The sequence below is a fragment of the Mesoplodon densirostris genome, chromosome Y (genome assembly GCF_025265405.1).
Source record: "Mesoplodon densirostris isolate mMesDen1 chromosome Y, mMesDen1 primary haplotype, whole genome shotgun sequence".
NCBI classification, from domain to species: Eukaryota; Metazoa; Chordata; class Mammalia; order Artiodactyla; family Ziphiidae; genus Mesoplodon; species Mesoplodon densirostris.
The window spans coordinates 9,934,168-9,948,814 of record NC_082682.1 but is presented as its reverse complement, the minus strand read 5'-3'; the positions used below and the strand labels follow the sequence as shown (position 1 = coordinate 9,948,814).

General features: G+C 43.1%; 1 pseudogene; it reads left to right on the top strand.

The window, feature by feature from the left end:
• The window catches only part of LOC132482902 (ubiquitin-like modifier-activating enzyme 1), a 36,707-nt pseudogene extending 24,146 nt beyond the window's left edge, over window positions 1-12,561 (top strand).
• The last annotated feature ends 2,086 nt before the right edge of the window (window positions 12,562-14,647 follow it).

Here is a 14,647-nt window from a genome sequence, read left to right as displayed (position 1 = left end):
ATATAAACCGAGTGCACTTAACAGACATGTACACAACATTCCTCCCAAGAACAGAAGAATACAATCTCCTTTCACTTGAACTAGGAATGTTCTCCAGGATAGACTTCACGTTAGGCCATAAAACAAGTGTCAATAATTTAAATCACACCGAATTGTTCTCTGACCACAAAGGAAAGAATAATGGGCATCAATAATAGGAGGAACTTGTGAAAACTTGTAAATATGTGGAAATTAAAGAACACATTCCAAAGTAATAAAAGAGTCAAACAGTGTCCAAGGCATATTAGAAAATACTCTGAAGTGAATGAAAATGAAAACACAACATACCAAAATATGGGATTCGGCAAAAGCAGAACCCAGAGGAATATAGACATACATATATATATATATAATACATTATATACACTTGTATAGTTTTCTCCATGTCTCTTTTGCAGTTTATTGAATATATATTAAATTTGGGTTTATAGTTTTATCAAATTGGGAAAATTTCTGCGCACATATTTTTTGAAAATATTACTTTCAGAGCTCACTGCCACCCCATTATCTCTTTCCAGAACTCCAAGTACATGTATATTAAGGGACTAGACTTGTTTGACTTTCCCCCAACTTGTTGTATTTTGCATAGTTTCTTCTACTTTGTTAAATTTCCTAATTTTTTCTTGTGTGTTAATTTGTTAATCACATCTGTTATGTAAAATCACAGGTCAAGAACATTAAAACATCTATTATAAATATATTTCACATTTCAAAGAAATTCCCAAGAAAGGGGTGGGCCAAAAGAGTTTTTGAAGAAATAATTGCCAAATAATTACAAATTTAATGAAAACTAAAGCCACAGATGTTGCTGGTAAGTTTCTGGTAAGTGTTGATGGATGGAAGGTAATTGTGAATGTTAGCGTTTTGGAGTTGCGTTTTGTGTTCCTTTAATATTTTTGAGTCTGTTCTAGAGAAATTATGTAGTTGCCATCTGATCCTTTCAGGGCTTACTTCTTTTTCTCTAGAGTGGCATTTAGACATAGAATACCTGTGCTGTCTGAAGAAATCAGCATTGTGTTTTTGTTTTTGTTTTTGTTTTATGATGTATGATACATTATTTTCATTTCTTAATTGAAGGATAGTTGATTTAATATTTAGTTACTTTTTGCTTTACAGCAAAGTGACTCAGTTATCTATATATACATTCTTTTTCATATTCTATTCCATGATGGTTTATCTCAGGATACTGAATAGAGTTCTGTGTGCTCTACAGTAGGACCCTGTTGTTTACCTATTCTATATATAATAGCTTATATCTGTTAACTCCAAACTCCCACTGTATGGGGGAGGGTGTTAGGTGAGGAAGAAGGTGGGAGGTTTTCATATTCCTGTTTTGATAGTGCTGTTGATCTTGGGAGGGAATGAATTGACAGATAACCCTTCATTCTTTTCATCCCCCAGGTCCCTACACCTTTAGTATCTGTGATACCTCCAATTTCTCTGACTACATCTGTGGAGGCATTGTCAGTCAAGTGAAAGTAACTAAAAGGATAAGCTTTGTGAGTATGAGCAGGAGGGTGTGTTGTAGGGTTCCAGGCATCTCTGCGTTTTTTACTTTTTTGGTTCTGATATCTTGCTCTCCACAGAACACTTGCCGTCTTCACAGGCAGAGCCGGACTTTGTGATAACAGATTTTCCCAAGTATTCTCACTCTCCTCAGCTACACATTGGCTTCCAGGCCCTGCACCAGTTCTGTGCCCAGCATGACCAGACCCATCAGCCCCACAATGAGGTAGATGGGTGGGCAAGCAAGCCAGGTCCATGAACCAAAGCTCCTCTATGCCTTTTCATCTATTGAGTTTTTCTACCTCTCCCTCTCCCCACAGTTGTGTGATTGTTCTTTTTCTCTTTCCAGGAGGACGCAACAGAACTGGTGACCCTAGCACAGGCTTGAATTCTCAAGCTCTGCCAGCAGTGCAGCAAAACAGTCTGGATGAAGACCTCATCCGGAAGCCAGCTTATATGGCCCCTGGGGATCTGGCACCCATCAATTCCTTCACTGGTTGCGTAGCTGCCCAGGAGTTTATGAAGGTCAGCGCGAGTGGAGACGGACAGTGCTGGGCGTGAGCCAGTTTCCTTTCCGGCCCTGCTGCTTGCTGTCCAGCTCTGATTAACCAGTGATCACATCCTCTTTCTAACCGCCTCCTCAGGGCTGCTCTGGAAAGTTTATGCCTTTTATACAGTAGCTGTACTTTGATGCCATTGAGTGACTCCCTGAGGACAAAGAGGCCTTTACAGAGGACACGTGTCTTCCAGTATGTGATTTGGGCCCATGGAGAAGACATTATCGTGGATCTTTTTAAGTTGGCATTTCCCTAACCCTCTCTTCCCTTCACATGACTCAGTGCCAGAACCCTTAAGATGAGCAGGTGGCTGTATTTGGCTCTGGCCTGCAAAAGAAGCTGGGCAAGCAGAGATACTTCTTGGTGAGAGAACCCTGTGGTCAAAAGCTACCTTTAGGTCCCCTAGGCTCTGGCCACCTCTTCTGGAGTCTCCTCTTGGTGTACAAGGGATGGTGTTTGCTTGTACCCTCATCTCATCCCTCTTCCATTTTCTTCACACCAGGTCCTTTATATCCTGGTCTTGTGCCTCTTTCCTTAGAGAACCATGGATTTTTATGACACTGTGACTTAAATATGCAGTCGTAGATCCTCTTACCCTCTCTTGCCATCTCCAAGGGGAGAGAGGACTGAGGAGTGGGTTTGTTACCCAGTGACCCTAACCATCTTCTGTCTCTCTTCTTGGCCACCTCCCAGTTGGGTGCAGGGGCTGTTGGCTGTGAGCTGCTCAAGACCTTTGCCATGACTGGACTAGGCTGTGTGGAGAGTGGGGCAATCACCATTACAGACATGGACACCATAATAAAATCCAATCTGAATTGACAGTTTCTGTTCCGGCCTTGGGATATCAAGGTGAGTGGAATGGATATGGTAAGTAGTTGAGCTTTGTTTTTCAGTTTTGTCCTGTCTTTTTCTGGTTATTTGTCTTATTGCCTTTGGACTTATTATTATTTTTTTTTGGTACATGGGCCTCTCACTGTTGTGGCCTCTGCCATAGAAGAGCTCAGGATCTGGAACTTCAGGACCAGCGGCCATGGATCATGGGCACAGACGCTCCACGGCATGTGGGATCTTCCTGGACTGGGACAAAACCCATGTCCCCGAAAAACCAGGTGGACTCTCAACCACTGCGCCACCAGTGAAGCCCACCATAGGACTTTTTTGTTTGTCTCTTTCCTTCAGTTCTTACCTTATTTCTTTTTCTCTACCACTCAGTCTTTCTTCCAGCAGATATTTATTGAAAACTTGTTACATCTTTCCTTTGTGAGTTTAAACCTGTCCCCAGCCATCTTTTTTTTTCTTTGGTTTTTGATTACGGCTAATGTGGAACTCTGGAAGCTAGATTATAGAAGGATCTATCTGGGGAGTCTCTGTAAAGTTCAGTGTTATTTTGCCTGCCCAGTGTTTATCTTTCCTTTCATTTTATCATGCAAATACTAGGTACTACATAAGTAGTTAGAATATATAAGATAGCAAATAAAAGGTTTCTGCTTTTGTCTAGTGAGAAGACATAGTAAACGAGAGATTCTCTAATGCAGTGGAGGTTGGCAGCACTCTTTCCTCAAGTCCAAAAGATCACAACTCTTTTAAGAATACTAAGACATTATGTCCTTTTTATCCTCATTTTATCAGGTGAAAGAGTAATTTTCCACTCTGTTCTAGGAGGCTGTCCGTAACCCAAAAACACAGTATTTTCCAAATAACCAGACCAATTCATGATGATACAGAACTGTGCATTAACTAAAGAGCCATTCAAAATACAGAGAAAGACAGTGGGTATTGATGTGGATCATCATTTCACCTTCCAACTAAACTTTAAAGAAATATCACTTGTCAAATTTTGATATATTTAAAAAAAATCAACAGTCATCTGAAAATGTTATTGAAATATTTTTTCTGTGAGGCTGGATATCACTTACATCTTTCAAGCAAAACATGTATAACATTAAAGTCAGTAGATAATGAAAATTCAGCTATCTTCTAAGACATTATATAAGTAAAATTTGCAAAAGTATAAATACAGATTGATTCCTGTCATTAACGCTTTGTATTGGAGATTCTTTCATACTGTTTGTACTATATAATGGAATTATTCCATATTAATTAATTAATTTATTTATTTATTTTTGGCTGCGTTGGGGCTTCCTTTCTGTGTGAGGTCTTTCTCTAGTTGTGGTAAGCGGGGACCATGCTTCATCGCAGTGCGCGGGCCTCTCACTAGTGCAGCCACTCTTGTTGTGGAGAACAGGCTCCAGATGCGCAGGCTCAGTAGTTGTGGCTCTGGCCTAGGTGTTCCTTTGCATGTGGGATCTCCGGAGACCAGGGCTCGAACCCATTTCCCCCGCATTAGCAGGGAGATTCTCAACCACTGCACCACCAGGGAAGCCCCTCCAATTTTAAATGGAGTAATAATGTTTTTAAATGTTCTCAGATTAAATGTCTAATGTAGGAAATCTTGATAGCTTTGCATCACATAAAAAAACCCCCACAAACTTTGTTTTAACATCATTTTGGACAACTGCTAGAGCAAATAATAAATACAATAGCACCGTATGTGGTTAGAACATAACAAGGTGAAAAATACTGTGTAGGGGCAAGAATGAAAATCAAGATATAGAACTGGAAGTGCTATGAGAGGGCGGTTTGCAGTGTGGTAAAGGAAATCCTCATTGGAAAGGTGGTATATCCACAGAGAATTAAAGATGATATACGAGAACAGGAAGAAATCTCAGGGAAGAGTATGGCAGGTGAAGTTAACAGTGTGAGAAAAACCCCGAGGTTGGAATATGACTGCTATGTTTAAGGAGTAGAGACAGAGACAGATCATGGTAAGAGAGAAGGTTGTCAAAGGAATAGGGACCAGCTCATTTCACCCTTAGTGAAAGTGGGAATCAATAGAGGGCTTTGAGGAGAGGAATGTGATCTGACTTGGACTTTCAGAGGATCCTTTTTGTTTTTGTAAGTTCAGAGGACCTTGGTTTTCTTTGCGTGAATGCACTCCAACTCGGGGTGCTAGTAACGAAAAACAGTGGATGTTCGGTAGACAAAAGAACAGATACTCAACCCATTGTCTCCTATTGTATCAATGTTTTCCTTTTTTATTCACCTCATTCCTCATTTGTCCCAGCCCAAGCTGTGTGGCATTTGTCATAGACCACAGAGCCTCCTGACCTCAGAGCCTAGGTCTTGTGCATCATTACTTAAATCAGTTTTCAGAACAGCTCTTTAAAGTTTTGTTGGGTGATTATGTGAATGACAGTTCTGTTTCTACATCACTACACAGAAATTGAAGTCTGATACAGACTGTAGCTGTGAACCAGATAAATGCACACATCCCTGTGATGAGCCATCAGAACTGTGTGGGCCCTCACACAGAGCATGTGTATGAATAATAAATTCCTCCAAAAGCTGGATGGTGTGGACAATGCCTCGGACAATGTGGATGCCCGTGAGTTTTGGGGGTGGGTGAGGACGAGGTGAGAGTAATGTGTGTGTTTTGGGGAGTGTGTGTCACCGTGTCTTATCCTGAGTTTATTTTCCCCACCCTCACCTGCTGCAACTTTCTCACAGGCACATATATGGACTGCTGCTGTGTGTTGTACCATAAGCCCCTTCAGGAGTCAGGCACACTGTGTACCAAGGGTAATGTGTAAGGGTTTATCCCCTTCCTGACAGAGTCATACAGCTCCAGCCAGGACCCTCCTGACAAGTCCATCCCCAGGTGCACACTGAAGAACTTCCCGAATGTCATCGAGCACACTTTGCAGGTGATCAGCCTTGCAGGGAGAAAGAGGTGGAACAGATATGTACTGGGACAGTGTCTCAGTTGCCAAACTCTTGTTATTCCGATGATGAAGCCTCAGTGTATGTAATATCTGCCCTTTCCTTAACTCTCCTTCACTCACTTTAAACCTAGGAGCCTAATGCTTTGCAAAATGATTGTTTTTAACTTGAAATTTTTATTTTGGAAACATACAGGGAAGTATTATTTATACCATGTGAAAAACTTTATGTAAGAAGTGTATATCTAAATGGTGAGGATATGTTTCTTTGTGTACAGGATACTATTTTGTTGTTGAACAAAATTAACTTAATATCATCCCTGCTAGTTATTTAAATATCTCCAATATTAAGTCCATATTTAGGAATAATTTTCTAATTGTTTCCCAAAATATGTTTAATAGCTTGTCAGCATAGTTCTGTTTATATAGTACACGTACATACAAAACAGCATACCTCTCATGTAGATTGACAAAGTAAAAGCTCCCCATTAACTGGCCCTCAGAACTTGGACCTAATTACAGTCCCCTTTCAAACCACAAATAACCATCCTTTTATCAAAATGATTCTTAACCCAGTCTTTGAGGCTATGTTTAGGAAGTATGGGAACAGGAAGAAAATGAGCAGTAACAGTTCAGTCTGTCACTTTTCCTTCCAGAAGGGATGAGTTTATACTTGTGGACTCAGTTCAGTATGTGTCTTTCTCCCTGTCCATGCATCCCATGTTGGTGTGTGTGTGTGTGTGTGTGTCTGTGTGAATGTGTAGATACAGAGAGACGGTGATGTGTTTGTGTGTGTGTGTTCATTTCTATACATATAAAACCTCTACTAGGTTATGGCTCTATTATTGTGTTTCTCTCTACCCAGTACGCAGAACGCCCAATAAAAATGATTTTAAAACTAATATACTATGAGCCCTTGGACTTAACCTCTTCATGCTTCAGATTCCTTATCTGTAAAATTGGAATGACAGTAGTAACTCTCACAGGAATTCTGAAAAGCATGTATACTTAATATGCCCTTGTGACTTTCAAACTAAGCTTTAAATGTGTACATGTTTGCTGATTTCTTATTAACTCCATGAGGTGTAGTTTTACTGTTCCAGTGTTTGTCTTTAAAATGAGGAAACACAAGTAAAGATATACCTGATTGTCACAAGACTGTGACACAGCTGGCCTTTGAACCTGGATTTCGAGCATCAAGGTGCTCCAGGTCACTTCACCAGTGACTATTTATCGACCTCCGAATTCACAGGGGTCAAACCTCTATCTTACTTTCTTCCCAGTCCCCAGAACCTGCATAGAGATCGTTCATGTTTTATTCTTGGTGTGAACTTTTTCTTGAATTGATGCATGACATACGTAGGGTAATGTGTACATCTTAATAAATTCTGCATGAATGTACACTTGTGTGTAAACCTCTTCCCAGATTAAGATCATTGTTTTTTACATTGAAGTGGTGAGGGCTTGACAAGTTTGAGGAGATATATTGGGAGGGTTTCCTTCCTCTGTTCTCCCATAACAGCCATGCTCTTCCTATTTGCTATATTTCCTGATGGTGTTCCTAAGGCCTACAGAAACTTATTTGTTTCCCATAACCCACGTAGTGTTGATTTGCTCTGTCTGCAGTGGGCTCTGGATGAGTTTGAAGGTCTCTTCAAGCAGCCAGCAGAAAACGTCAACCAGTACCTAATGTGAGTAATTCTATCCATTCCTCGTTCACCGTGTCCGTTGCGTGTCAGTCAAAGCATTCTGTAACCAGTGTAACACTTAGGACCCGGCCTACTTTTCAAATAATCTAATGATTCCTTGGGCCTTATACATTTGGGAGTCAGCACTGACTTTTCATGCTGTTAAGCTCCCTCTGGGATCACTGTGTAACTCTGAGTTTGTGTCCCCTCTAATTCTTGATAGGGATTCAAAGTTTGTGGAGCAAAAACTGCACCTGGCAGGCACCCAAACCCTAGAGGTGCTGGAGGCTGTTCAGCTCAGCCTGGTGCTTCAGCGGCCACATACATGGGCTGACTGTGTGACGTGGGCTTACTAGCACTGGCACACCCAGTGCTCCAACAGCATCAGACAGCTGCTGCACAGCTTTCCTCCGAAACAGGTATTACACTCTTGTGGGGTCCATTTGTCAGAATAGGCTTACTGGAAGCAGTTTGCTACACGCTTTTGACATGAATCATTGCAGTTAGTCCAGTTGTGGAAAGACCACCAAGTCCCAGAGATCTCATTAAATGATTAAGCAAGTGATTTTTGAAGTCAAACACCTGTTCCTCCTGACCTCTCTCCTCTACCTGCCCAGCCCTGTTCTCTCAAGCAAGATACTTGGTACCTATTTCCCTTAGATATGACATGAGTCATTCCAGATTCCCTGTCAGGGCTATAGAGATTGTAGAAGAGAAATTTTGGTGTTAAGAGCACAGGACCTATGTGGCTTCAAGACTCAACTGCATTTGATATTGGGACTAATCATGTATTTCCTCTCTGTGCCTTAGTAGCCTCATGTAGGAAGTTGGAATAATGGTGACCTAATTTCATGAGAGTTCTATGAGGGTTAATTTATATTTACTAAGTTAATAAATTAAGTATGTTAGTACACGACTGGCAATCCATAAAAGTTTCATAAATAGCTCTGTGTCTGGCACAAAGTGAATGCCCAGCGATATACCAATTTGGGACGTCCGGGCTTGTAAATGAGGAGTTACAATTATGAGAAACACCTCTCCTCTCAGGTCTCACTCTCCCACATCTTTCTGTTTTCCTAGCTTACAAGCTCAGGAGCCCCTTTCTTGTCTGTGCACAGCCACTCATCTCTGATGTCAGCAATGAAGTCTCCTCCCTCACGTCTCCTACAGTTGGGTCAAATGTGGGTACGTGGATGGGAAGGAGGCTGCAGCTCCTTAGGTGAGTACTGATATGCTTACCCCTCCATACCTAGCCTTCTCTTAGCCCCTGCATCTGGACTACGTGATAATGGCTGCCACCCTATTTGCCCAGGCCTATGGGCTGAGGGGTTCTCAGGACCGAGCTTCTGTGACAATACTCATTCAGTCTGTGCAGGTCCTTGAGTTCACCCTGAAGTCTGGTGTCAAGATCCATGTTTCTGACCGGGAGCTGCAGACCACTACGTGTGTTGGTGAGGATGTTTATCTAGTTGGCCTAAGGTAGCATCCTACTTATCACCTACCTATGCAAGCCTCCCTTGTACTTGTGTTTTGCTACTGGCTCTGCTCTGAGATCTCAGGCCTGAGATTAATCCACACTGTCCTTTGGTCCTTGCTTCTTCCAATTTAAAATAAGGTTAGTTGGTTGAGGCAAGTTCTCTGATGTGCTACTACTTTGTTCTTCCCACTGTTTCTCCCTCAGGTGCACCAGTTGTCCATCTCTTTACTGTGTGTATGTTTGCTTTGTTTTGTTCTTTCTCTGTTTCTTTTTGTGTCCATTACAGGGACAAATGGATATGATCTTTACCAGTAGTCTCTCTGCCTTGATTTCTTCCCTGTTTCATTTCATTATAGATCTCCTCATCCACCTCCCCACCTTCTTTGGTATGCCTGTTTACCCTATTTTTATTTATTTATTCACTGATTTATTTATTTATTTAGGCTGTGTTGGTTCTTTGTTTCCGTGTGAGGGCTTCCTCTATTTGCGGTGAGTGGGTGCCTATCTTCTTCACGGTGCACAGGCCTCTCACTGTTGTGGCCTCTCGTGTTGCACAGCACAGGCCCCAGACACGCTGGCTCAGTAGTTGTGACTCATGGGCCTAGTTGCTCTGCGGCATGTAGGATCTTCCCAGACCAGGGCTCAAACCCATGTCCCCTGCCCTGGCAGGCATATTATCACCCACTGGGCCACCAGGGAAGCCTCACCTATTTTTAACCTCCATATATCTTCCTCATCTCCCTCTCTAGACAGCCCTCCTCATCTCTCCATCTCTAACTACCCCCCAACTCAAATTTCCCTCCCTCTACCGTATTCTGTCTCATGCTCTGTAAGTCTTCCTCTACATTTCATTTTCTTTGTATATATCCTTCAGTTTCTTCGTCTGTATATCTCTCCCCTCCTGATGTATCTCCTGCATTTCCTTTCCGAAATAACTACTCTTTCATGTTCCTCTTTGTATATTTTCTTTATTTATCTCTCTACGTGTCTCCATTTCAGGTGTTTTGTACTTTCTCATTCTCTGAACATTCTCTTAATCTTCACATTTATTCTCCTTGGTCTCCCTCTTCAAAGTTTTTCAGCTCTATCCCATTTCATATTACTCTCTTCTTTGCTGTCTGTATACTTTCCCCCTATGCCCCTTTCTGTATCTCTTAACCCTCTGTCTCTTGTTTTCCCTCGTATCTTCCTTCATGTCTCCCCATCTCTCTCTATGTCTTTCTCTTGCAGTATTTTCTCATTGACTTCCTTTTTTTTTAATTGTGGTAAGAAACCAAAGGAGTTACCATCTTTAAATATAGTAGACTTCCAGTTTGGAAGTCTTAATATTTAATTGAGTGGATTTTAAGGCTTAATATTTCATTGGATGGATAGATCACATTTTTCTGTCCACTCATTCAGCAGTGAACAACTTCTGTGCTTTCACCTCTTACCTGTGATGATTAGTGCTGCTGTCTATATCCTTTCTTAGTGGCTTTACCTGTTGCCCTCAGTGTCTCTACATATCTCCATGTCCCACACACCTATCTTTTACTTTTCTGACGTGTTTTCTGCCCTATCTTTCCCCCTTCTTTTCTCTTTCCCACGATGTCTCTCCTTTTCAAATCCTTTATCTGCCTGAACATCTCTGCCCCACCCTGGACTCCTGCTTGCACCTCAGACCGTGAACTGGGATTTAACATGTATCTAAGGACTAACGTGTACTTCCTCCCTTTCTGCAGTTGATAATTACCTGCAGGAGCTCAAGGACATGCTGCCCAACCAGAGAGCTTCCCTGGGTTCAAGATCTACCCCATCAGCTTTGAGAAGGTGCTGTGATGGGGACCTCAACCGTGTATGAGAAATGGTTGAGCCACCCTAAGCTTTTTTGGGGATTACAGGCCTGACTGTAATTATGTTATTTTTTATTTTTTTAATTTTTTTTTGTGGTACGTGGCTTTCTCTCTCTTGTGGGATCTCCCATTTTGGAGCACAGGCTCCTGATGTGAAGGCTCAGCAAACATGGCTCCTGTGCCCAGATGCTCCCTGGCAGGTGGGATCTTCCACGACCTGTGCACGGACCCGTTTCTCCTGCATGGAATGGCCCAAGTATCTTTTGTGGTCTGGGCTAGTATTTGGCTGGTCTCGCAGGTAATTGAGGTGAATATACCTCAGTTCCCAGTATCCAAGAAAACTTTTTCTCCTTAATTCTGTCTCTTCTGTTCTTCCTCTATCTCCACTCACAATAGGATGATGACAGCAACTTTCATGTGCATTTCATTGTGGCTGTATTGAGTCTCCGGGCAGATAACTATAACATTCCCCCTACTGACGGGCATAAGGTAACAATAGTCTAAACCTAACCTTGCAACCTTTTCCAAGTTTGAGTCTGCCACGTTTGGCCTCTTCTGTACACCTTGAATGTCTCTAACCACTACATCTATGCCTCACCTTCTGTGTTACACAGCAAGTTGATTTCAGGGAAGATCATTCCAGCCATTGCCACAACCACAGCAGCTACATTTGGCCTTGCATGTTTGGAGCTTTACAAGGTAGTGCAGGGACACCAATAGCTTGAGTCCTATAAAAACAGATTCATCAACTTGGCCCTGCCTTTTTCAGCTTCTCTGAGCCCCTTGCCCCACACCGTCACCAGGTAAAGGCTTGCTGGTATAGAAATCTTTTGTGTTACCCATCAGTGAGTGATGCTTTGTGTATGTGTGTGTGCGTAGAGGTTGTGTGTATCTTATCTCTGTAGAACTGGCTCTGGTTTTCATCATACCAGGTGAGAGGCTTTGTTTAATTTTGCGTATCCTATGTTCATTGTTTGAACCTGTGCAAAGTAGGAATGGAACTGGCATGTTTGTGAAATAAAGAGGAGCATATGATTAGGGTTTGCTCCCGTTTTTCTCTTGGTGCTTTACTCTGTGCTTTGTCCCACAGTACTATAACCAGCAGTGGACATTGTGGGATTGCTTTGAGGTACAGGGGCTGCAGCCTAATGGTGAAGAGATGGCCCTCAAGCAATTCCTTGACTACTTTAAGGTAAAGGCCTTTCACTCACTGCACTTGTGGTGGTGGTTGCCCAGGTTACTGCTACTGTCCATCCCAGTGACCCTGTTGCCCCTCCTCTTTTCCACCCTCTTCAGCCAGAGCACAAGTTAGAGATCACCATGCTGTCCCAGGGTGTATCCATGCTCTACTCCTTTTGCATGACAGCAAGCAAGATCAAAGATCAATTCAAGCTTGAGTTGGGTCAGTGTGCAAACAGAAACAGGTCCTGCCTGGGGTGGGAAGCATCAGCTAGCTATGCAACACACCTTCACTGTTCCCCTAACATTGTCTCTGTAAGTCCTTTCCTCTATTTCTTCTTCACAGACCCTCTTTTTCCTCACCCCAGGATAACAGCAATAGTGAGACGAGTATCAAAGCAAAAGCTGGGACACCTCATTCAAGCACTGTTTCTTGAGCCGTGCTGCAAAAACAAGAGCGGCAATGATTTGGATGTACCCTATGTACGATACACCATTCGCTGATCCCTCTACACCCATCTACCTCATTCTCAGTCAAGTCAATCTATTTCCATTTCTCTTATAGTCGTTGCAAATGTTGAGCCTTAAGTTCTTCTGAGGACTTTTTGTTGTTGTTGCTGCTTTCTACTGTTTGGAGTTGGAATTCTTAATAAAGAGTTATTAATCCAAGTGTGTCATATCCTTCTTTTGTCAAAGGCCCGTACCTTGTTGTCTGTGGGAAAGACAAGCCTTTCTTTAGCTCTGTAGGTACAGGTGATAGTGCAAAAGGCTCAGCCGCTCCCACCAGCATGGAATTTGCCTTACATCCAAGCTTATGAGAAGAGATTAAATCCACCTCTTCTGGTAAATCATTGGTTTGCTATTTTTTCCTTTGTCCTCTCTGTTTAAAAAGAAATAGAGGGGGAGTTCAGGAAGATGGCAGAAGAGTATGTCACGGAGATCACCTTCCTCCTCACAGATACATCAGAAATACATCTACACATGGAGCAACTCCTACAGAAAACCACCTGAACACTGGCATAAGGCCTCAGACCTCTCAAAAGGCAAGAAATTCCCCACGTACCTGTGTAGGGCAAAAGAAAAAAAAAAGAAAAAAACAGAGACAAAAGAATAGGGATAGGACCTGCACCAGTGGGAGGGAGCTCTGAAGGAGGAAAGACTTCCACACACTAGGAGCCCCTTCGTGGGAGGAGACTGCTGGTGGTGGAGGGGTGTAGCTTTGCAACCACATAGGAGAGCACAGCAACGGGTGCAGAGGGCAAAGCAGAGAGGTTCCCACACAGAGTATCGGTGCCGACTGGCACTCACCAGACCAAGAGGCTGGTCTGCTCAACGGCTGGGGCATGAAGGGGCTGGGAGCTGAGACTCAGGCTTGGGTCAAAGCGCAAGGAGAGGACTGGAGTTGGCAGTGTGAACACAGCCTGAATGGGTTAGTGCAGCACGGCTAGCTGGGAGGGAGTCCGGGAAAAAGTCTGGAGCTTCCAGAGAGGCAAGAGACTTTTTCTTCCCTCTTTGATTCCTGGTGCAGGAGGAGAGGGGATTAGGAGTGCTACTTAAAGGAGCTCCAGAGAAGGGCACGAGCTGTGGCTATCAGCGTGACCCCAGAGACGGGCATGAGATGCTAAGACTGCTGCTGCCACCACCTAGAATCCTGTGTAGAAGCACAGGTCACTCCTCATACCTCCGTGACCAGGAAGCAGTGCAGTCCGCAAGTGTCAGGGTCCCAAGATTCAGGGACAACTTCCCCAGGAGAACTAATTGCGCACCTCAGGCTGCTGCAACATCACGTCAGCTTTGGACGCCGCAGACCAGACCTGCATCTATACCCCTCCATCCCCCCGGCCAGAGAGAGGCAGAGCCACTGAATTAGCGGCTCCTTTAACCCTGTCCTGTCTGAGCGAAGAACAGACACCCTCAGGCAAGCTACATGCAGAGGCAGGGCCAAATTCATAGCAGAAATAGAGGAGCTGTGCGAGCAAAGAAGAGAAAGGGGGCTTCTCTGGTGGCACAATCATTGAGAATCCGCCTGCTAATGCAGGTAACACGGGTTCGAACCCTGGTCTGGGAAGATCCCACATGTCGCATGGAGCAATAGGCCCGTGAGCCACAACTACTGAGCCTGCACGTCTGGAGCCTATGCTCCACAACAAGAGAGGCCACGACAGTGAGAGGCTCGCACACTGTAATGAAGAGTGTCCCCAGCTTGCCAAAACTAGATAAAGCCCTCACACAGAAATGAAACCCAACACAGTTAAAAATAAACAAACAAACAAATAAATAAATGAAAGTACACTTAATTAAAAAAATATTTTTTAAAAGTATTTCACACCAGGGTCAAAAATTAAAACAAACAACAAAACACAGAAAACAAAAGCAAAAAAAAAAGATAAAGGGAGATCTCTCCCAGCAGCCTCAGGAGCAGCGGACTAATTCTCCACAATCAACTTGATGTACCCTGCATCAGTGGAATACCAGAATAGACAATGATTCATCCCATATTGAGGGGTGGACTTTGTGAGGAAGATATATTATTTTTTTCCTCTTTTCCTCGTTTTATGAGTGTGTATGTGTATGCTTCTGTGTGAGATTT